General features: G+C 37.5%; 1 long non-coding RNA gene across 1 annotated transcript in view; it reads left to right on the top strand.

Moving 5' to 3' along the window:
• Positions 1-22865, top strand: part of LOC107973463 (uncharacterized) — a 42770-nt gene extending 19905 nt beyond the window's left edge. The window contains exon 3 of the long non-coding RNA XR_001715769.2: positions 22483-22865. This is a non-coding gene — a long non-coding RNA (uncharacterized LOC107973463). The remainder of the gene's footprint in view (positions 1-22482) is intronic.
• Positions 22866-25268: the final 2403 nt, after the last annotated feature.

The following is a 25268-nucleotide window of genomic DNA, read 5'->3' on the forward strand; positions in this document are numbered from 1 at the left end:
ATTAATACTTTCCTCCGCAATGGAATCAGTTTGGCCATGTGATTTTCTTTGGCCAAAGAAGTTTTACAAACTACTTTATTCTTTGTCAGATTTTTTTTTTTTTATTTTGGCTACCATGATGGAGACTATAACAAATGGAGACTGTTTAGTTCACCTGGATCCAGAGTGAAAAGTTCATGCAGCAGACCCACAGTCAAACTGTGTTGCAAAGGTAACCTGGATGAGACAAATACCTTTGTTGTTATAAGTCACTGAAACAATGGTACGATTTGTTACTTTGTTATACCCTAGTATGTCCTGACTGATACATCTGGCCTACTTTATGTTTCTGACTTCTTGTTGGTGAATTGATCAACCAGGTAGAGCAAAGATTGTAAACAGAAAATATAACCTGTCAAAGAATGTGTACAAGAAAGAGAAGGTTTAGTAGGAGAGAAATGTTAACAGATTAGCTGGTTGTGAGTGGGAAGATTTAGGCAGTAAGGGATGAGAAATAAATGCAGTGAAGAGGAAATAGGTAATAGAGAGTTGTCAAATGCCTCAATTACAAGTTTGTATTGGGTTGAGGACTTGACTTGAATGACAGTATTTCAGCTTGGAAACTACTGCTTTCTGGTTTTATGTTAGTTATATAATTTTTAAGTGTTATAAACTCTCTTGGTTTCTCCACCCTTCTTCCCCTTTTATTCTCAAGATTTATATTGATTCCAAGTCAATAACAACAAGAAAAACAAACATTTTGGAGTTCACTATTTCTGATCTGATGTATTGGTCTTTCTACTTATTTATTTTTTCATCCATTCATTCACATCATGGTATACATAAAGATAATACTTATACAGCAGTTACGGGTAAATAGAGGAGGCTGTTCATACTGAGACATTACCTAACTGGGCCGGCCAGACTGTTGCTGAGCAGAGAGGATCCATGCCTTGGCATACCTGTAACTCATTGAAGGGACCTGTGTTGGAAAGCTCTGTGATAAGTAATTGTGAGCCTGCAATAAGCAATTGTACAAATGATTTAGCAGAAAGCTTATTCTGGCTAAATTATGCTCCCTCTAGCTTATTTATTTAATTCTTATCAAGAAGAAGTGCAATGAGATGGATGTTATTCATATCATCTACTTTTTTTTTTTTTTTTTTTTTTCTGACAGGGTCCCACTCTGTAGCCCAGGCTGGAATGTGGTAGCAGGATCTTTGCTTACTGAAACCTCCACTTTCTGGGTTCAAGTGATTCTCCCACAGTCTACCAAGTAGCTGGAACTGTAGGCATATGCCACCACACCTGGCCAATGTTTGTATTTTTAGTACAGACAGGGTTTTTCCATGTTGGCCAGGCTGGTCTCGAACGCCTGAGCTCAAGTAATCCACCTGCCTCAGCTCCTAAAGTGCTGGGATTACAGGCATGAGCCCCCGTGCCTGGCCATATTCATCTATTTCTTAAATGTAATCCATTAAAAGTGATGGTAATAAAGTTGTTAAGATATGTCTTCTATTTCAGGAATGGACCTGAACTGGCCTCCCGTCTCAGGATATTAACTTGGATTTACACAGTACACTTGCTCAAACATTCCAGTAGTTACTGCTAGAGGCTTGCTTTATCCTATCATGTTCTAATTATCACATTTCCATAATCTAAATATTCCTGGACTCAAGTATAATTTCTCTTTCCTGATATAAACTCACTTTCTACTCCCGGTCATATCTATTTCTCCAGTTCTCTCAGTCACATTAGTATGTGTCATTTTGCTCAATTGTATTCTGGTTTTTCCTTTAAAATATACTTGTCAAGTATGCTATAAAAATAATTCACGGTAAATTGATATTTTATGTGCCCCTCTCTTAAACATTAAGAGATTATTTCTGTACTTTCCTAATACAAATTTATTATCTTTACTAATTATCATTATCTAAATTATTTAAATAAATATAAATTATTTAATAAAATAGAAATTATTTATATGGGAAAAGAAATGGGATGGAGCAGAGCATGCTAAATTATCAGTGGTCCCATTCTATTTCTGTTCCAATTATATCAATCATAAAACTTGTAAGACCCCTAAACTAGAGTTTTACCAGTAGAATCCTAATAACTTTTTTTGACATACGAGCTGTGCATTTTCCAGGGGCGTCTAAAGAATGGAATGATGGCCACAGAGAATGCAGGTGACAGAGAAGCTATGTGTTAGTATAAAGCATTTTGTATCATAAATAGGACTAGAATGCAGGTGCCCACAGTAATATCCTACTGCTGGACCTAATAAAGTACCCTGGCTCAGCAGTTGTAAACCTCAGAGTTGCTATTTTTGTTGAAAGATTTCAGATCCATGGTGTGAAACTGAGACACAAACTTGTTTGCCTCTTAGGATGGCAAATACATATACTTCTTTGGATTGCATTAAGTGTGGTAACACAGGATATGCATCACAATTAATGACAGTGGCATAGCAGGTTTGAGATATCCTGAATGTGAGTACTAACTGCTTTTCTTTCTCACTATTTAATCTTATTTTTTTCTCTTAACTGCCTTGTGTAACCTTTGCTGCATCTTCTCTCTCTTTTGACTTCCTTAATAACAGTGAACCTAATATTGCAGACTTTAGTCCTTATTTTTTCCTTCTCTTCATTTTGAAGTTCAGTATCAGTTACATTTGATAACACCTACATCTGTGTCCCTAGATCAAAGTTTTCTACTGAGATCCAGTATTTTATCTTTAATCCTCAACATCTCGAAGTTCAACTTGTGCTAGATGAGTCATAATTGCACCTTTAATTACAACTAATTGTACCATCATTCACAGGAACACTGAAACTCAACAGCCAAGGTGTCATCATTGCTTCCTTTTCCTTTGCTCCCTCTAGCTTATTTATTTAATTCTTATTAGTTGTATTTCTTGAATATTTCTTGCATGTGTCACCTCCTCTTCATCCCCATCTGAACTGGCCCCTATCACCTCTCACATGGACTATTGTAATAACTCCTTGGCTCGAGCCTTCCTCCACTCCAGTGTATCCTTATAATGTCTTACCCTCTACACAAAGGATCGTGATTCTAAAACACAAATCAGATCCCATTACTTCCCAAGTTTCTCCACTGTCTGGTCCTCAGCACTTGTATTTGTGTGCACACAGGACCTCTGTGACCTGGCATCTCTACTTATCCTGCTGAATCTTCACCTGTATCACTCAGTGCCCCTGGAAGTGAGTACACTCTGCTGCTTCACACCTCTTGGCCGTGCATATGCTTCTCATCTGAAGTAGCCCTTCACTCCTTTTCCACTGGCCAAACCCCAATTTTCTATTCAGAAATCAGCCCAAACACCCATTGTGCAAATTCCTGGTTTTTCTTGTGGTTGTATGTTTGGGCTATCACAGTATTTTTCTTCCTCAAGCCTCATTTTAGCTATTATCATGGGCAGTTTTAAGTTTGCTTACTGGTCAAATTTTAGAATAGACTGTATGCCTCTTTCGATAAAGAACCATGCCCCAGACTCAGTTCAGTGCCTGGCACATAGTAGATAATCAACAAGCAATTGTTAAGTATATGAATGAGTAAAGAGATGTATAAATTTTTGGTTTTAAAATAATTCAGTACCTCTCCTCTTTCTGCTGTACTAGGAGCAATAGTTTGGAGGTATCTTGGTGGTGTATTTATTTTATTTGCCTACGGGATTAACAAAGTTATGGCACTTCATAGCTGGTGTGGTGGCACAGGTACTGGTGAGGGCCAAGAACTGGCTATACTAGATTTATTTCACTTATTTGTACTTTCATGGAATTGAAACGTATTTTTCTATTCTGGTTAGTGCCTTGCATGTCCAGATAGAGACAAAAGGGATTGGTATTAAAAAGTATTGTTTGATGAGATTTTAAAAGAATCTTTGCGTCATGGTTGTGGTTTTTAAATATAAATAGAAATGCAAAATCTGTACTTTCTGAGTATCTGTACAAAGTTTGTATGGTAACCTATGTCTAAGATGGCCTGAAAAATGTAGCTCATTTTAAGCAATTCAGACTTTGCAGGTCATACAATGATGTATTTTCTCAGTCTCTGGGAGGCAGAACTATAATAGACTCTTGGGGACAAAAAGGGGCTTGTTTTTTTAAACAAAACATGATGTTATACTAAGAGCAAAACTATTGTTTTTGACAAGGCATGTAAGAATTCAGTTAGATCTGACTCAAATGAAAATGGAATAAGCTAGTTTTGATTCAAAAGCTGTGGACGTTGCCTAGTTGTGAAATGAAGGGTCCGTGAGGTTGTAGTCATGGCAACCAGTGTGGAGGGAGCTGAGCTTTGAGTGCCCTTGTCCTCCATCACTGTCAAGTTATAGATTCCGTATTTGGAGGGATGGTGTCGGCAACTTAGTAACAGGAAAGCACCAACTGAACCATTTCCCACCAACAAACCTGTATTTTGTGTAATGAACTAATGGTTATGACTGTTAAGGTAATCTCCTACAAGGTTACAAATTGTAATTATTTCCGATAAAAAACCTGAAGCTTGCTGGGTGCGGTGGCTCACGTTTGTAATCCCAGCACTTTGGGAGGCCGAGGCGGGCAGATCATGAGGTCAGGAGTTCGAGACCAGCTTGGCCAACACAGTGAAACCGTGTCTCTACTAAAAATACAAAAATTAGCTGGGCTTGGTGGTGGACACCTGTAATCCCAGATACTAGGGAGGCTGAGCCAGGAGAATTGCTTGAACCTGGTAGGCAGAGGTTGCAGCGAGCCAAGATTGCACCACTGCACTCCAGCCTGGATGACAGAGCTAGACTCCATCTCAAAAAGGCCAGGTGCGGTGGCTCACACCTGTAATCCCAGCACTTTGGGAGGCCGAGGCAGGCAGATCATGATGTCGGGAGATCGAGACCATCTTGGCTAACAGGGTGAAACCCTGTCTCTACTAAAAATACAAAAAATTAGCCAGGTGTGGTGGCGGGGGCCTGTGGTCCCAGATACTCGGGAGCCTGAGGCAGGAGAATGGCGTGAACCCGGGAGGCAGAGCTTGCAGTGAGCCGAGATTGCACCACCACTGCACTGCAGCCTGGGTGACAGAGTGAGACTCCATCTCAAGAAAAAACAGAACAAAACAAAAAAAAACCCCTGAAGCTTTTGGTTTTAGTTTTCCTGCTCTTTAAAAATAGATCTTGCAAAGGTTATTCTTAATTCATTGCCTTTCCACATGGGCCTCTGTGTTGGGAAGCAGTTAGTTCTGGTTGTATCATAAAGAGTGTCCTGTCATTTTCCTGTCTGTCTCTGCCTTGGTTACTCTCTTAATAGCCCCATACAATAAGCTGTCAGCATCTGAGAAAGAACTGATGGCACAATTTTCTCAATGTAGGGATGAGACTGAGGGGACACACAGTCGCTTTCAGGAGGTTTGCCTGAAGTTCTTTTCAATAAAGATTAGATCCACTGCCCTTGACAGGCTCCACAGAGCTGGCAGTGGTTTCTGAAGCAGAATCTTGGTTCTAGCTTTTCTAAAAGCTTCCTTTTACTTTTCTTCTCTTCATTCCATCTTCACCATCATCACAACAATGTGTACACAGGAAAGTCTTGTGGATTAGTTAACATCACTTAATGATGGTTAGGGTAGAAAAGAATGTTGGAAACATTAGAAAAATGGAATAATAGTCACATAATAATAATTTCAGAGCTCTTAATGTAAAACTTTGTGCTATACACTTTATATACTATCAGTTCTTTCAATTATCAGTAATCCAATGAAGCAGATATTATCATCTCTATATTGCAAATGAGAAAATTGAGTCTCTGGAAAGTTTCACAACTTGTCCCAAGGGCAGTGATTAGCATGTGTCAGAACTAGGACTTCAGCTTTTCTGGATCCAAAGCCTGGAGGAGTTGATTTTTCTTTTGAGCAAAATAAATTTATTTCGTGGCAGCTCTACCATTCTGGAGGCTGGAAGTCCAAGATCAGAGTGCCAGCATAATCGGGCTCTGGTGAGGGCCCTCAGCTCGCAGATGGCACATTCTTACTGTGTCCTTACACAGTAGAGAGAGTGATCTCACTCTTCCTCTTTTTATAAAGGCATTAATCCCCTCATGGGGGCTCCACCAAAGGCCCCATATCCAAATACCATCACATCAGGGTTTAGGTCCTCAACATATTAATTTCATAACACGAAGCTGGTGACTAGCCCAAGGCAAGAACTTTGTAGTACCAGTGCGGTTCCTCTATAGAGTCCTGTATGCTAGGCTTGCTGAGGGTGGGCTTCCAAAGATGCACAAAAGAATATTCCATATGGTTATAGGGAGTGGTCTCAAAAGAGTCAGGCAGTTTTAAAAGTTTTAAAAAGTATATAATATATTGGGTTTGAATATGAAATAATATGAAAACATACAATGAAAGAATCAACATCTTTCCCCTACCAGATCCCTAGTTTGACAGCTCACAGACTAGTAATCTTAGTACATTTTGTGTATCCATCCAGAAATAGTCCATACATTTGTGAGAATGCCTTTTCTTTTGAGGACAATTTGATCATATCTGTGACAAATTTACTATTCATGTGCATTTTGACACAGTAATTGTATGTATAGATACATTAGCACAAGGAACTAAAGAGCTATATAGAGGGACATTTAATACATGATGCATGCCATTTATCCTATTTATTTGTCCCGTTTTCACTGAAATGAAAACAAACAAGCCTGAGTTTCTTAACCTCTCTATTGCCTCTCAACACCAGGTATTTAGGGAGTTAGGCTGTCAGATTGACCTTAACATGATGCTTGCCTTCTGAATAATTCTTTTAGGCTTTCTATTTATTATAGGCCAACTTCATTAATTGAGTCAGTAAAATTTATTGAAGACTTCATATGTGCCATGCAGCATTTGAGGCACTTGAAATATCTGTGAATTAAACAGATTAGAACTCGGCTCCTAAAATTTAGTGAAAGACAAAAGTCTTTCACTAAAAAAGACAAAGCAAACAAACAAATAACATTATTATAGGTAGTTATTCATGTTCTGAAGGGAAAAAACCCAGTGATGGAAGGTGTCTTTAAGTATATATATAAGAAGGTAAGGTGATTAGGGAATAACTACCTATGAGGGAAATATTTGCTCTACGACTTGAATGATGGGAAAGGGGCACCCCATCATGAATTAGGCTAGGACATTATCTAGCAAAAGTTCTGAGAGAGGAACTTACTTAGCGTGTTTTAGGAATTGAAAGGTCAGCATGAATGAGGCAAAGGAGAAATGAAAAAATGGCACAAGATAAAATTGAAGAAGTGAACAAGGGTCAGATCATGTGGGATAATGCAGACCTGATACAAAGATTAGATTTTATCCTAAAGGCAAAAAGGAAATTTTAGAAGGTATTAAGCAGAGTAGTGGCATGATCTGATTTATGACATTAAAACAATTCCACTGACTGTAGAGAATGGATTATAAAGAAAGGACAAGAATGGGAACAGGGAGATCTGTAAGCAAATTATTAGTGTGGCCTGGATTAGAAATACTGGTAGCTTGGATTGGGCTGGTGGCAGTGACACTAGGGAGAACTGGACAGATTCAGGTTACATTTTGAGGGCACTGTCAATAGGGCTCACTGATATACTGGATATGGAAGTGTGAAGGGAGGGAGGATTAAGGACAACTATGGTTAAGGGCAACTCTGCAGGTCATTATGCTAAGTGAAATAACCAGGTACAGAACAACAAACATCACACATTCGACTTCTCTGTGGGAACTAAAAATTAAAACATTTGAACTCATGGAGACAGAGAGTAGAAGGGTGGTTATGGAAAGGCTGGGAAGGGTAGTGGGGTGTGGTGGGGGCGGTTGGGAGGTAAGCGGAGATGGTTAATAGGTACAAAAAATTAATTAGAATGAATAAGAACTGGTATTCACTAGCATAACAGGTGACTCTAGTAAAAAATAATTTAGTACATTTAAAAATAACTAAAAGAGTATAATTAATTGTTTGAAACACAAAAGTTAAATGCTTGAGGAGACGGATATTCCATTTTTACCCCAACGTGATAATTACACATGGCATGACTGTATCAAAATATCTCATATAGCCCATATAAATGTATACACCTACTATGCACCCACACGTATTTTTTACAAATTTAAAAAAGAAAAACACAGGACAACTTTGAAGCTTCGGGTTGAGTGGCCAGGTGAATGAATGTGATATTTACTGAGACACAGACGGGTGAACCAGAGAAGCAAATTGTGTACCAGTGACTAATTGGGTGCTGTTTACACAGTAACATTTAACAAATATTTATCATATTGACATGTAGAAAAGTCACTGTACTTAGCTAGTTTCTCTAAAACTCCAGGTAAAAGCATCCACTGAGCAAAGCTTACTGACTAGAATCCTATTGCCCTGTCTTTTGAGAATGTCAATTCTGCCCCATTCATCACTAAATAGACATAATCACTTGTTCTCTAAATTGTAAAATTGCCTCCAGATAATTCACCAGCCTTCTGTAAAACCCTTATTAACCCGCTTCAAGAAATACTCAGTTCCTAAGTGAAAACAATATTTGTGTATCAGCCAGAGCTGGAGAGGCCCATTGTCACTTTATGAAAATTAGCTTTCAGGCCGGGTGTTGTGGCTCATGCCTGTAATCCCAGCACTTTGGGAGGCCGAGGCGGGCGCATCACGAGGTCAGGAGATTGAGACCATGCTGGCTAACACAGTGAAAACCCATCTCTACTAAAAATACAAAAAATTAGCTGCGCATGGTGGTGGGTGCCTGTAGTCCCAGCTACTCGGGAGGCTGAGGCAGGAGAATGGCATGAACCCGGGAGGTGAAGCTCGCAGTGAGCCAAGATCATGCCACTGCACTCCATCCTGGGTGACAGAGCTAGACTCCGTCTCAGAAAAAAAGAGAAAATTAGCTTTGTTTTTCCTTGTGGTAAATTGCAGATTCTTGCAAACAATGTAAAATGTGACTTATGTTCCATGTGATAAGGAAGATAGCTCTGATCATCCAGATTTTCCAACAAGACAGACTTATTTTTTCACTCATATTTTAATTGCTGTAATGTCAGCCTCAGAGTTCATTAAGGTTTTTAAGGTGCCATATCCTGGGTATAAAATGTTTTTATTGGGAAAATGAATTTTCTCTTGCCTTGAGACTAGCTCTCTAATTAAAAGCACATACCATTAGTGCAAGTATATCACATTAAACATACACCCTGATGAATTGATAATTCATCTCAATCTCAAATCATAATCATTTTATTATTTTCTGCAAGAAAGAAACCTCCAGTAAAAGGAGAAGAAGCACAAAGACATTTCTAGAAATTGGACTTTTCTCAGCTGACTGAGGTTGCCTTTGACAGTCGTGGTTTCCTAGTGGTTTATAATAATTTGTTTTTTGTTTTTTGTTCCTGCTGCCTTCAACCTGCCATTCTACCAAGACTGTTATATAACTGTTCATATTATATATAAAAAAATAATATTGTTTAAATATTATTTTGTAATAATCCAAAACCTTTTTATCTTCTTTGAAGGAGCTGCAAGAAAAGTTACGTCTGTCATCATTAAAATATCCTCCATTTATTCTAGACATTATGGTGATTATATGAAGAGTGTGGTCTATATCTTACTGCAGACACTGAATAGCACCAGCAGAGAATGATCATCTGCTGTTGTCACAGAATCAGCAGTTTTAGGCAGCATATAGTACATTAGCTTTCAAATTTTCTTCATTAGAAACTCTCCAAGTTTAATTTACTCAACTGTATGGAGGTTAAAGATCTGCTGGTAAAGCACTCATCATTAACAGCGATTATTCATTGTCACTCTTGAGTAGGCAAATTCCACTTTTGGAGATTTTCTCTGCTAAGAAGAATTAATGGGAGCTGAGGAAGCAGGGTAGGAAGCTCTGGGCCACAACTCTAAGGCTTCCTAAAAATGGAGAAAGATTACACACTGCATTGTTATTGGCTGTAGTCACCCTACTGCACAATGGAATACCAAAACTTATTCTTCCTTTCTCGTGGTAACTTTGTACCCATTGACTAACCTCTCCCAGTAACCCATTTCCTGTTGCCCTCTTTATCCTCTGGTAATCATTATTCTACTCTCATGTTCTACCATCTGACATTATAATATATATATACATGTCTTGAAACATTGGATTGCATCCATAAATATGTACAATTATTGTGCATCAATAAATTTTAAAAATTAAATTTTTAGAAATGGAGAGGAACCTAAGCACCACAGTCACGTAGGCAGAGTTGGTTTCTTGTCAGAGTAGGGAGGCAAAGGGCACAGGCCATAAGGAAGGCAGAGGTGACAAAGGCAGTCTTACGGCCTCTCAGCTTGACTAAACTCTAGACAGGGTTCTTCCTCACTTTAAATACCTGATCTCCCTTTTCTTAGAACATTTACCTGAGAAAATTTACAACTGTAAATTCTACCCTTTTGTACATTTTCTACAACTCAGGAATGTCTTTCTCGAAAGCCTCGAGCCAGCCGGACATGGTGGCTCATGCCTGTAATCCCAGCATTTTCATAGGCTGATGCAGGCAGATAACTTGAGGTTAGGAGTTTGAGACCAGCCTGGCCAACATGATGAAACCCCGTCTCTACTAAAAATACAAAAAATTAGCCAGGCGTGGTGGATCCCAGCTACTCAGGAGGCTAAGATGAGAGAATCACTCGAACCCCAGAGGCAGAGGTCCCATGAGCCAAGATTATGCCACTGCACTCCAGCCTGGGTTACAGAGCGAGACTCCATCTCAAAAAAAAAAAAAAAAAAAAAAAAGAAAAAGAAAAAGAAAAAAGTCTGGGAGCCATCCCCTTAACAGGCCATCATCAAGACAGACAGAGCCCCTCTTTCCCAGTCTGTGTGAGGATAGGGGCCTAACTTTGGTAATTATCGATCAATAAATACAGATAGCCGAGTCACATTGACCTGTATCCGCTACCTTTTGGAAATTGTTACTTGGAAAATCGGGCAAGTGGGTCTTGAGCATTTGCCTTCTTAAAAGTTTTAGTCTTAAGTAGGTTATGCCTCTAAGATATTCCTCTCCATTCTTTTAAGGAGTTCAGAGGAATCAGTTATGCTTTCAAAGTGGACCTTTCAAAGTAGATCTTACTGCTTCCTTCAGAATCACTTGGATAACTAATAAAATATAGATTTCTGGACCATTCCAGAAAGTTTAAAATTAAACTCTCTAGGCATCAGGCCTCAGAATGTCTCTCTTAAATAAGCCCCTCACTTCTTTCTTTTACACACTAAAATCTGAGTACTACTGCTCTATAGTAAGCAATTAAATCTTTATAAAAAGAATAGAATAAGAATAAACTTACGAAAAAGATACATTTTGAAAAATAGAAGAATTTTAATTTTTAAAATGATAAAAGCATAGAGGTGGAGATTTTCAAAATGTGTTGAGATAGAAATCTTTAATCATTGGATTTATGTCGCTGCCTGTATTCAGTTTTCCCCAAAAAGAACCTTACCAATTGACAATATATTGTCCTCTTAACATTTTCTATTGAAGAAAATTCCAGAACTTTTTTCACTTATCCGTCAGAATGTACAGTGATTATGTTTTGCAATCTTTCTTTGTAGATCGTTTTGGCGTGCTTACTACAACTGAAAATTATTTTTTCTTGCTCTAGCCACTGGCATTGTGGTAGAGTAGTTGTAGTCACAGGAAAAAGAGAAAAACTGTTCTTTTTTACATTTAGTTTTTCAAGGGAAAAATTATATTTTAAAAAGTCAGCTTTTTTTTTTTTTTTTTTTTTTTTTAGATCCTGTGATTTGTGGCACAAGAAAAATGGTGTCCTAAATCAGGCTCTTGGTGGTCCACTGACTCAGCAAAGTGATTTGGTTTACTTTTGGAGGACCCTCAGTCAGAGAAATGTATTCTTTTCCTTGATCCTCTTATCCTTGTGACTAATAACTTCTATTCTCTTTAACATCTATGCTGAAGGATAGCTCTGTCAGGAACTATTTACATTTGAGAGTATAAATTTATAACATCGCTTTGTTTCTTTCAGAAATCTTCAGGTTGGAAAATTTTCCATTGTGGAATAAAACGTTTTCCACAATGAAACATTAAATGAAGAAGATAAAGTCATTCTAGTAGCTAGAAGGCTTTTCTAGTGCTCCTAAAATTTACCATTCTCTTCCTTTCATGCCACTTTCTTTAAAACAAACCCCTCCCTAAGAAAAACTATACATCCCAGGTCTTTTTCCCTGGAGAAAAGAAAGTGGCTTCTCTTAATAATCAGTATGGAAAATCATGAATTGAAAGAAAAAACCAAGTAAGGTACGTGTAAACAAACAGCCTTCCAGCTTGAAACCATTTTCAGTCCTAGTTTCCACAATTTTTTGTCCTTTTCCTATCCATTATGCATCAACAGCATTGGATTTGAACGTGAATTTTCCCTGCCACAGCTTCCTGCTTTCGTGGGCAAGAGAAACCTGGCATGGAACTTGAATCCTTGAATTTGCTCTGACCTGAACTTGTGCCACAGTTGAAATGTGCTATGCATTGACTTCAGGATGGAGAAACAGGAGAAAGTGAGGCTGCTAGAGACGGTTTGTCCACACACACACATACATACACACACACACACACACACACACGAATTCTGATGATTAGCAATCACTGGAGGAATACAGTAAATTATAAGCAGGCTAAATTACTTTTTTGTTTTTATGTTCTTCTTGTCCCAATGTGGAAAGCCCCTCTGTGTGAGAAGCTGTACTGCAGCCCTTGGTACAATTAAATGCTCAGCCTGGGACAAAAGCTTAAAGAGCTCCTCTCACACAGAGCCTTTTGTTTTTTAGACGTGGATAAGCAGGAGCTTGGCAAGACACTTAGTGTTTAAGAAAGACTGTGCCCTAAAACACTTAGCATGTGAGGCTTCTAGCACCCAGAAAATTATTTTGTACATACTCAGAGTAATGAACTTTGGAGGTTTTATCTGCTCTGATTACAAATTGCTTTTCTTCCTCTCTTCCTTCTCCTCCCTTCCTTCTCTTCCTTCTACTACTTCTTCTTCCATAAGGCTAAAGATCATGAAGTTTTGCTGTACAACAAAGTAAAATGGCATACCTGAATGTGTGATGGGACTCTAGGTGGCTAGGGACAATCCTATCCTAAAGTATAGAATACAGGGATAGGGATATGGTAGACAAATACTGATGAAGTGCAGAACAGGAGCTGTGGGGAGATGATTAGCGTAAAAGAGGAGACATTGGCTCTGCACACATATAGAAACAAAGTGGAATAAGAATTTTGCATCTGGGAAGGCCTTGAGCTGTGCAGATGCAAAGGTCCTTCAGTGGCGGCCTTCATACCTGGCAGAGCTATTATTATTTTTTCCATGTTGGTTGAACAAGTGCTATGTGTCAAGTGTTGTGTTAGATCTAGAGGCTGCTGAGAAGAATAGGTCATGGCATTATCTGCAAGGTTATGAAGTTATACATGTAGAAACTGAAAATTACATTCAAATAGGATCCTAACCAATGAGGAAGTATAGAGTACCATGGGGCACAGAGGGAAATGTGAGAAATTTAAGAAGAATCAGAAAGTGCTCCATGGAAAAGGGAACATTTTAGCTGGGGCTTTAAGAGGGAGGTAGATTATCCAGGCCCCAAAAGGATAATAGTAAAAAAGTGGAGAAATGGCTTTCCTGCTTGAGGAAACAGCATACCCAAAAGCAAGTCATGGAAGAAAATATTTTGTTTAAATAATATTGAAAACTTCCTTTATGAGAAGAAAATAAAGTAGAGATGAGTAGAGGGAAGGGTGGAGAAGAAGATGAGGCTAACCAGTAGTTATCCAGGAAGGCAAGAGAAGTTTGAAGTTTTGCACTACGTGAGTATATGTAGAACTCATGGATTGGGATCTGGATGTATGGCCAGAAGGCCAAGAAGCAACACCAATTGTGTGGAAGCTGTGAGGTGAACTTAATTCTGAAGCACAGCTCTGAACCAGCAAGTGCTTCTTAGACGTTGCGTTAGTTAGAAACCGACTCCAAGTTGTCAAAAAGCAGCTTCCTAGACATGCCTTCTTAGAAAAGAAGCTGTAAATATGGGAATTAGCCAAATTCACTGAAATTTATTTAGTCTTTATGTGCAAAGTAGCATACCATGTGAAATTAATGTGATGAACTGCTTGCCCCAAGAAGCTTTTAGTGTATCAAGGAAGAAAGACATGTACTTCAATTATTGTAGGAGACTGTAGCATGCTGTGCCTCAGCAGGGAAGGAGAATGAGCCAAGTAAGAGGCTATACAAGGCAATGTGCCAAATATTTACATGGAATTCTCCGGCTAAGTAGAGATTTTTGTCCATTTTGGAAATGAAAAACATGCTCAAAAGGCTATGAAACTTTCTCAAGGAAATGCAGTTAACAAGTGTCAGAGCCAAAATCAGCTCAGGTCTACCTGACACTGAAACCTGCCTTCGTATGCAAATGTGGGCTGCTTTAAATCAAGCAGAATATAAACATTTGGCTTCCAAGGAATAATACAAAGTTCTCAAAGCATCTCGGTCCTCAGCGCTTTTGATCACCCCTCACCATATTTCCACTCTTCATTATTTATCACCACTCCCATCACATCCCTAAAAGCTTCTTTCCCTGCTCAGCCAGGAGTGATGTCTTCCTTTCCTAATGCCTGCAGCAGCTGCCCACATTCTAGGTGTCCAGACTGACCTGTGCTACCTCTAGCGTCTCCTTCCCAAGCACATCTTCCATGAGGCAACAGATATCTCAAGGTCTAGCTTCAATGAGTTTCACAAGTAAAAAAAGTTACTACAAATGAAAATTACATCAATTAATATAGCAATGGGTAAAGATATTAGCATGAAAGCAGCAAACAGTGTCAAACCTGGAGAGGCCTGCAGTTGGGGGTAAGAGATGATGCAGAAGTGACCTGAGTTGATTGCTGGCCAACTCAGTGGTGCCAGGCCCCGTAAGAGCTCCCTTCCTGGGGAAATGGAAGAATTATATAGATCTTGATATTGACATCTGATTCTAGATAAAGTGAATGGGATTTCTCTGAATTTTTTTAACTTTTAGGTTTGGGGGTACACGTGAAGGGGTAAAGGTGTCATGAGGGTTTGCTGTACATATTATTTCATCAATCAGGTATTAAACCCAGTATCCGATAGTTATCTTTTCTGCTCCTTTCCCTTCTCCTAGCCTTCCCCCTCAAGTAGACCCCAGCGTCGTTGTTCTCTTCTTTGTGTTCCTAAGTTCTTATCACTTAGCTCTCACTTATAAGTAAGAACATGTGGTATTTGGTTTTCTTTTTCTGTATTAGTTTGCTAAGGATAATAGCCTCCACTTCCACCCATGTTCCTGCAAAAGATAGGATCTCATTCTTTTTTATGGCTGCATAGTATTCCATGGTGTATATGTATCATGTTTTCTTTATTTAACCTGTCATTGATGGACATTTAGGTTGATTCCATGTCTTTGCTATTGTAAATAGTGCTACAATGAACATATCAATGCATGTGTCTTTATGGTAGAATGATTTATATTCCTCTGGGTATATACGCAGTAATGAGATTGCTAGATCAAATGGTCGTTCTACCTTTAGCTCTTTGAAGAATCTCCATACTGCTTTTCACCATGGTTGAACTAATTTACACTCCCATTAGCAGTGTATACATGTTTCCTTTTCTCTGTAACCTCACCAGCACCTGTTATTTTTTGACTTTTTAATAATGGCCATTCTAATGTGAGATAGTATCTGATTGTTATTTGCATTTAGCTAATGGTCAGTGATATTGAGCTTTTTTTAATATGCGTACGGACTGCATGTATGTCTTTTGAGAAGTGTGTGTTCATGTCCTTGCTCACTTTTCAAACTATACTGCAAAGCTACAGTAACCAAAACAGCGTGGTACTGGTACAAAAAGAGGCACATAGACAAATGGAACAGAATAGAGAACCCAGAAATAAGGATGCACATCTATGATCATCTGATCTTTGACAAAGCTGACAAAAAGAAGCAATGGGGAAAAGACTCCCTATTCAAAAACTTGTGCTGGATAACTGGCTAGTGATATACAGAAGACTGAAATTGGACCCCTTCCTTACACCATACACAAAAATCAACTCAAGATGGATTAAAAACTTAAATGTAAAACCCAAAACTATGAAAACCCTGGAAGACAACCTAGGCAATACCATCCTGGAAAGGGCAAAGATTTCATGACAAAACACCAACAGCAATTGCAACAAAAGCAAAAATTGACAAGTAGGATCTAATTAAAATAAAGAGCTTCTCAACAGCAAGAGAAACTATAAACTAAACAGCTTCTAAACAGCAAGAGAAACTATCAACAGAGTAAACAGACAACCTACAGAATGGGAGAAAATATTTCCAAACTATGAAACTAACAAAGGTCTAATGTCCAGTATCTATAAGGAACTTAAACAAATTTACAAGAGAAAAACAGCCCAGTTAAAAAGTGAGATTTTCCTCAATTAACTCAGATTTAGTTTCTTCTGCCCTGTAGAACAGAAACTTAAAACAGAAGTAACTTGTTATAAAATAAAGAAGTGTTACATTTCTTGCATGTTTGACTTTATAAGTTGAAAGTTGTACCCACTATGTATATCTATATTCTGTCTCTCTATCTAGACTCCAAAGTCTCTGAGGGAAGGGACTACGTTTCATATTCTTTTATATGTTCCAGAGTTCCTGGCAGAGTGCTTAATTATACCAGCCTCAGTGGACATTCCTTGTGGAATTTTTCTTTCTTTCTTTCTTTCTTTCTTTCTTTCTTTTTTTAATGGAAAGAGATACTTGTTGCAGCTCACAGCCAGTGAAAAATGTAAAGAAAATGGATTGTGACCACAAACCTGAGCAGTTGTTGCAAGAATTAAAACATCTCAACAAAGAGTAGGAACAGTTTCCATTTTAGCTTTAAAGATGTCCTGAAACATAGGTTCCAATATTGCTGCAAGATATTGCCTCTGACATTGAGAGGCAAGAGTATCTCTAAATCTCTTAGTATTTCTGCCTAGTTGAGGGTATTTTCCTGGTTGCCTAAACTACAGTCATCTCAAGACTAAGGTATGTCTGAGTATTCAGGGCATGTGGGACCAAAGAGCTTCCTGAGATAGATTCATCCTGGGAGAAGCAATTGGAAAAGTATGTGAAAGAGGTCTAAAGAATCCTTTTATTGATAGGTCACAGGTATTTAATGTATTTCACTCAAACCCCCACTACATATGGATGGTTGGTGATTTCCCATAGTTAGTGTAATATTCTTTTATTCTGTAATGAACATTCGTGTGATCCCACAATTTAAAAAATCTGTATGAAGCCCTAAGAAACTGCAATATAATGAAAAATAATATTTCTTATGTTCCCTTTTCTTTAGTTTGAAAAATGCTCTGATAATCTTTCTAGAAGGAAGGGAATTCCAGTTGCAGAGATTTATGTAAAGAAAGATCATCTGGCTATCTGCCCACGCTCTTAACCAGTGACATTATCTCAACCAGTCTACCATGGTCCTGTTTCTGGCTTTTAGGAATTTGATTAAGAAAACTAATTTACTCTTCATAAACTGATAAGACATCAGTGTAACAATCCAAATGCCAAATTTTAAGTTTACTAATTAAACTATGCATTGTCTTCTGATGTGGACATACATTTTTCTCATCAAAAAGTTATAGGAAAATAAAAGTTTCTTGTTGATGAAAGTTGTCACTGAATTAATTACATGACTAATAAATGTAACATCTTAATAGTATTAAGATAATATAGCATTCATTCATTAACAATTATTGTACACCTTGGTGTGAACTAACATGTGTTAAATGCTTTGCTACATCTTGAAGAGCAGCATGGAATCAAAAGGTCAAAAGTCAAAGTCACTGTCTCAGAAGCTTACAGTCAACTGGGAAATGTGGACAGAAAACAGACAGCTATGATACATTTGATAAATGCTCTCAATGAGGCATGAAATTGTTCAATTTTGGATATACTTTGGAGAGATTTCATTCAAGATGGGGGTTAAATGGGGGAAATTATGAGGGCTCCTACAGTAGGCAACATCTGAGTTACATCATGAACCATGAACCATAAACAGAAGTCTCTGAAGGACGAAGGAAGGTAATGAAGATAGAAAGGGGGAGTCAGGCAGAAACAATACCTCAGGCAAAGACCAGGATCAAAGGATACCTTGGGATTTGCAGACAGTAAGTACTTCAACTCAACTAGAGCACAGTCTAACTCTAATTCTGGGTGTACTGGGTGCAAAAAGATGGGACTGAGTCAGATTACAAAAAACACAGTGGACTCATCTCCAAATTATGGAATATTTGTGGAAGAAAAGAAGAATTAAGAAACAAAAAGGACAGCTTTCTCTTTCAGAGCCATTCTTTTGCTTTGGGCTTTTGGTCATGATATGTTATATATTTTTAAATCATTGATCATTTAAAATTTCTACTTTTTTAGTTAATATTGTTAACATTTTTTTCTTGCAATGTTTCTACTTCAACTGTTTATATTTGTTGACATAAAGTTATTGATAATAGCCTTTTTATTCACTGAAGTTGTATTCTCTTTTTCATTGTAGTGTTGCTATTATGCTTTCTTTTATACTTTTTCATAATTAATCTTGCCAGATAGTTACCAGTTTCATTAGTCTTTCATTTCGTTGTTCCTCTCTATTGTAGACTTTTCTATTTCATTAATTTTTGCTCTTTATTCTTCCATTCCTCAATGGAATAATATTCCATCTTAAAAATTGATAAAATTCTCCTTCAGAACAACATGAATGAACCTAGAGGGCATGCTGAGTGAAACAGGCTAGATAGTGAAAGACAAATACCACACAATCTCACTTAGATTAGAAATTTTAAAAATGAACTGATTTCTTCAGTTTTTACGTTTACTGTTTTCTTAGTTCTTTAGATGGATGCTTAGCTATTAACTTTCAACTTTTTAGTGTTCTATTATATAAATATTTTAGTCTATAATTGTGAAAACTGTCCTAAAACCTACTTCAACTATATTCTATGCAATATTTTCATGTTTCATTCCATTAAAAATTTTTAAATTTCTATTATAATTTCTTCTTAAGTTCATTTATTGATTAGATGTATTCTTGATTTTTTTTTTTTGGTGGGGGAGTTGTTGCTTTGAAACCTCATTACATTGTATCTATCTGTGAGTAGTTTTAAAATTTATTCCTCCTATCACACAAGTTTAAATTTTGTTTTTTAAACAAACAAGTTTTAGAAATATCATCTCATCTCATTCAAAAACTTTGATTAGATGTTTGTTATATCTTTTTACTCCATCCTCCATGTCTTTTAATCTCCCATATTTTTCATCTTCTTGTTTTTCTTTTCTGAATACTGGATAATTTCTTTAAATAAGTCTTCCAGTTTTTTAACATTCTCTGAATTTTTCTTCATTCTTATGTCTCTATGTTCATTGACATATATTTTCAATTACAACTTTTATTTTGAGATATTCTTTTTGCTTCTTTTCAAACCTTTTGGCAATCTTACGTACTCTTACTGCTCACTCTTATTTTCTGGTCCCTATTTTATTTCTTGGAACATATTAAACATACTAATTATTTTGTAAAATATCTAATATCTGAGTCTTTATAGTTTTATTTGTTTATGCTGGCTTTTTTTTCCTCATGGTGTCTTATTTACTTTTGACTTTTGTGAATATTCACTGTGTTTATATTACTGGAAAATTTATCATTTGAAATCCTTTGATATGTGGGTCAAAAGTTGGTCCTCTAGAATGTATTTTCTACTGCTTTCAACAAGCACCTGAGGGTATTAAGCACCTAGGATTAGTTTGAGCTAAATTATGGAATTGAAGGTTTTTGCTACCTGCTGTAATGAGAGTTAGCTGTAGACATGCATTTTCAGGGGAAATATATTTTGTAACCCAGTGCTAAGATTTTATACAGGCAATTTTCCATGCTTCCCCCTTGAAAGGGGGATGCAGGTTTATTTCTGATCATCTTTACACTAAGGAGTATTTGGGATACCAATTGAATGTGGGGATCTTCTGTTTAGACTATTTTGGCAAATTCCTAAGATATGTCTCCTTTTCCGCTACCATCTTTCCAACCCCATCCATTGAAAATAAAAGCTCAAAATCAACAAAAATTGGCTAAAGGCTCTAAGGCAGAAGTAAGCGTCAGTGCTGTGTTTACTTATTTGGATTCTGTTTTCACTAAGATTTTGGCCTCAGACAGTCTTTTTATCCATGTTGAGCAATAAATGTACTTTAAAGAATGCTTAGTCAAGTCAAATTGTCCCTGTTTGCAGATGACATGATTGTATATCTAGAAAACCCCATTGTCTCAGCCCAAAATCTCCTTAAGCTGATAAGCAACTTCAGCAAAGTCTCAGGATACAAAATCATTGTACAAAAATCACAAGCATTCTTATACACCAATAACAGACAAACAGAGAGCCAAATCATGAGTGAACTCCCATTCACAATTGCTTCAAAGACAATAAAATACCTAGGAATCCAACTTACAAGGGATGTGAAGGACCTCTTCAAGGAGAACTACAAACCACTGCTCAATGAAACAAAAGAGGATACAAAGAAATGGAAGAACATTCCATGCTCATGGGTAGGAAGAATCAATATCGTGAAAATGGCCATACTGCCCAAGGTAATTTACAGATTCGATGCCATCCCCATCAAGCTACCAATGACTTTCTTCACAGAATTGGAAAAAACTACTTTAAAGTTCATATGGAACCAAAAAAAAGCCCGCATCGCCAAGTCAATCCTAAGCCAAAAGAACAAAGCTGGAGGCATCACACTACCTGACTTCAAACTATACTACAAGGCTACAGTAACCAAAACAGCATGGTACTGGTACCAAAACAGAGATATAGAGCAATGGAACTGAACAGAGCCCTCAGAAATAATGCCGCATATCTACAACTATCTGATCTTTGACAAACCTGAGAAAGACAAGCAATGGGGAAAGGATTCCCTATTTAATAAATGGTGCTGGGAAAACTGGCTAGCCATATGTAGAAAGCTGAAACTGGATCCCTTCCTTACACCTTATACAAAAATCAATTCAAGATGGATTAAAGACTTAAACGTTAGACCTAAAACCATAAAAACCCTAGAAGAAAACCTAGGCATTACCATTCGGGACATAGGCATGGGCAAGGACTTCATGTCTAAAACACCAAAAGCAATGGCAACAAAAGCCAAAATTGACAAATGGGATCTAATTAAACTAAAGAGCTTCTGCACAGCAAAACAGACTACCATCAGAGTGAACAGGCAACCTACAAAATGGGAGAAAATTTTCACAACCTACTCATCTGACAAAGGGCTAATATCCAGAATCTACAATGAACTCAAACAAATTTACAAGAAAAAAACAAACAACCCCATCAAAAAGTGGGCAAAGGACATGAACAGACACTTCTCAAAAGAAGACATTTATGTAGCCAAAAAACACATGAAGAAATGCTCACCATCACTGGCCATCAGAGAAATGCAAATCGAAACCACAATGAGATACCATCTCACACCAGTTAGAATGGCGATCATTAAAAAGTCAGGAAACAACAGGTGCTGGAGAGGATGTGGAGAAATAGGAACACTTTTACACTGTTGGTGGGACTGGAAACTAGTTCAACCCTTGTGGAAGTCAGTGTGGCGATTCCTCAGGGATCTAGAACTAGAAATACCATTTGACCCAGCCGTCCCATTACTGGGTATATACCCAAAGGACTATAAATCATGCTGCTATAAAGACACATGCACACGTATGTTTATTGTGGCACTATTCACAATAGCAAAGACTTGGAACCAACCCAAATGTCCAACAATGATAGACTGGATTAAGAAAATGTGGCACATATACACCATGGAATACTATGCAGCCATAAAAATGATGAGTTCATGGCCTTTGTAGGGACATGGATGAAATTGGAAATCATCATTCTCAGTAAACTATCGCAAGGACAAAAAACCAAACACCACATGTTCTCACTCATAGGTGGGAATTGAACAATGAGAACACATGGACACAGGAAGGGGAACTTCACACTCTGGGGACTGTTGTGGGGTGGGGTGACGGGGGTGGGATAGCATTAGGAGATATACCTAATGCTAAATGACAAGTTAATGGGTGCAGCGCACCAGCATGGCACATGTATACGTGTGTAATGAACCTGCACCTTGTGCACATGTACCCTAAAACTTTAAGTATAATAATAATAAAATAAAAAATAGAAAAAAAAAGATATTTTATGTAAGACATTTGAAGTTCTCAGGGTGAACATTGTCAGAATGTCTAGCCATAAGTATATCCATTAGTGGAACATACCTTTTAAATTGTAGGTAGCTGATGGAATTTTTTTGGTTTGATAAAGTTGGCATTGTCAGAGTTCCCATTTTCTTTCATGCATTAACATATGATTAAGATGTTATTCATCAGAAAGAATATAACAGCTACCTCCTTTCCCTTCCATGTAGTTGCTGACTATTGAAATATCAAACTGATTTGGGAGGCCGAGGTGGATGGATCATCTGAGCTCAGGAGTTCAAGACCAGCCTGATGAATATGGTGAAACCTCGTCTCTACTAAACAAATACAAAAATTACCCGGGCATGGTGGCATGCACCTGTAGTCCCAGCTACTCGGGAGGCTGAGACAAGAGAGTTGATTGAACCCAGGAGGCGGAGGTTGCAGTGAGCTGAAATTGCGCCACTGCTCTCTAGCCTGGGTGACAGAACGAGACTCCATCTCAAAAAGAAAAAAAAAAAAAAGAAAAAGAAAAAAGAAATACCAAACTGAGACTAGAAATAAGCAAGAGAAGCAGCATTACAACAGGTACAGAAGTTACCTTATACTGAAAGTGGGCAAGAAATAAAACTGACATGGAGCTATTGATGATTGAGTATTTATGTAAGAAAAAAGTATCTAATTAAGCGAAGTTATTATCCTTCAGATATTCTAATACTACTTTTCTGCTAGATAAAAATGTTCCCAGTGGTCAGCTTTAATCAAAGATTAAAATTAAAAAAACCCTAAAATAAAGGAGAGTTGGTCAGGTCTTGTTCTAGCAATCTGTCATCTGTGTAGATGTTACATGTGTAGCGTGATTTGGGATGGGGAGCCGTGGGAAGAACTGTAGAGAATTTTTATTGTATAGATGAACCAGTATGCCACAATCTCCTACTGGAAAATTAAAGGCACTCAACTCGGACATTTGAACCTGTGGAATTCCATAGAAAGCATTCAAAGCATGATTATGCCATTATTGCTGACACCGTAGAGGCCCAAGAAAACTAACAGAAAAGAACTGTACCTCTTTAGAATAACAAATTAAATATGTATAAAATATCTTCCACCCTACCTTTACTCCTCCACAAATCTGGCTCAGGGGATATTTGGAAATATAGATTTGACAAGTGAAACATAAATAACCTGTTTAGTTTCTTGGTAGCTGAATATATTTTTGTTGTTAACCTGGAGAGATGGCAAAAAAGGAAAGCAACTATTTAAGTACCCTGTGGGTACCCTGCTCAGGAAAATGACAAAACAAAATAAATGGCCATTTTCATATTGCTCCCTAGTACAGGCAGAAAGGAATGGTGTTATTTCTTGAGTCTGACATAAATACTGGATTTCCCGATTGCTGGAGTATGTGTGATTATTTCAGATATTATGTTTTTATTCCAATGATTTTAGGGAAATTAAAGGAAAATTACTATAACATGTACAAAATCAATGTTTCAAATAAGTGACTTAGGTTAAAAAAGGAGATATACAATATATTGGGGAAATTAAAGTTGTTAATAATCACAGATTTTTAAAAAGTAGTATCACATAGAACTTTCAAATGTTCTCAATTTTCTTCTTTTTAAAATAGCAAATATCTGAATCAGTTATATTGTTAATAGCTAATAACATGACATTTCATTACATTACAATTCCCTGTAGAATAGAATATATTTGCAGACAGCAATAATAGAAAGTATAATAGTCAATGTATTATAAGGTGATTTCCTTTCTATAGAAATTTAATGGCAAGAATTACATTGTAGCAAAGTTTATGTTTTCCTTGGTTGGAGGATTTTGAACTTGGCTGTTGCTAAGATATTAAAGACTTCAATAATGATAGGAGTTATTAAGCTCAAAGAAAATGCTAGGTCTACTATTTTCAGAAGAAAATTTTTTTTCTGGTTTATTTGATTTGCCTACACAAATGTTGGCAAAATCTAATTCATCAGTGCATAACTCTTATGATTCACACGCAAAATATAACTTGAAGCCAAATAACAAAGGGTAGAAGAGAACACTAAACAGAGAGTCTAAAAACTTGATTTTTGCTTGTGGTTCTGCAACTAACTAGCTGTGTAGTCTCCGTATTTTCAGAATTTCTCTGAAGCTGAAGTTTTTAACCTATGAATCGGGGAGACTGGATCAAAGGCCTTACTCAGTCTAAACTTTATAAAGATTAATACGTGTATTATTAGCTGGGTAATTTAGGTGCAAAAGACAGAAACCCAACTCAATGTGTGTGTGTGTGTGTGTGTGTGTGTGTGTGTTTTCTGTAAAGGGAATTTACTGCTTAACTTGGCTGAAGATCTGGAGGTAGACCAGCTCCAGGAGTGGTTGGGTCCAAGGGTTTGACTGATGACCTCAATCCTCAACTTTGTCCATCTCTTGCCTTGATAATGCTTTCCTTTTCTTCTTTTTCAGATCAGCTGGTCTCATTCAGTAATTATGAATTATTTATTTATAATTCCAGACTTACTTATTCTGCATTTAACAGTGCTAGAGAAAGATAACATCTCCTTTCTAATAATTCCAGCAAAACCCTTTACCTCACTTGGGTCATGTGCCTATCCCTGTTCTGTGGACATGGATGCAGAATTCTCTAATTGGTCGTCAGTCATGGGTTATGTCTCTATCCTTAAAAGTTGAAAGGAGGGGCTGGTGCAGTAACTGAAGCCTATAATCCCAGCACTTTGGGAGGCTGAAGCGGGCAGATCATTTGAGATCAGGAGTTAGAGACCACCCTGGCCAAGGTGGCAAAACCCCATCTCTACTAAAATACAAAAATTAGCCAGATGTGGTGGTGTACATCTGTAATCCCAGCTACTTGGGAGGCTGAGGCAGGAGAATCACATGAACATGGGAGGCGAAGGTTGAAGTGAGCGAAGATTGTGCCACTGCACTCCAGCTGGGGCAATAGAACGTGACCCTGTCTCAAAAAAGGAAAAAGAAAGGAGGGAAATTCCCCTCCTCTCCA

This window comes from Pan troglodytes, chromosome 12, assembly GCF_028858775.2.
Source record: "Pan troglodytes isolate AG18354 chromosome 12, NHGRI_mPanTro3-v2.0_pri, whole genome shotgun sequence".
Classification (NCBI taxonomy): Eukaryota; Metazoa; Chordata; class Mammalia; order Primates; family Hominidae; genus Pan; species Pan troglodytes.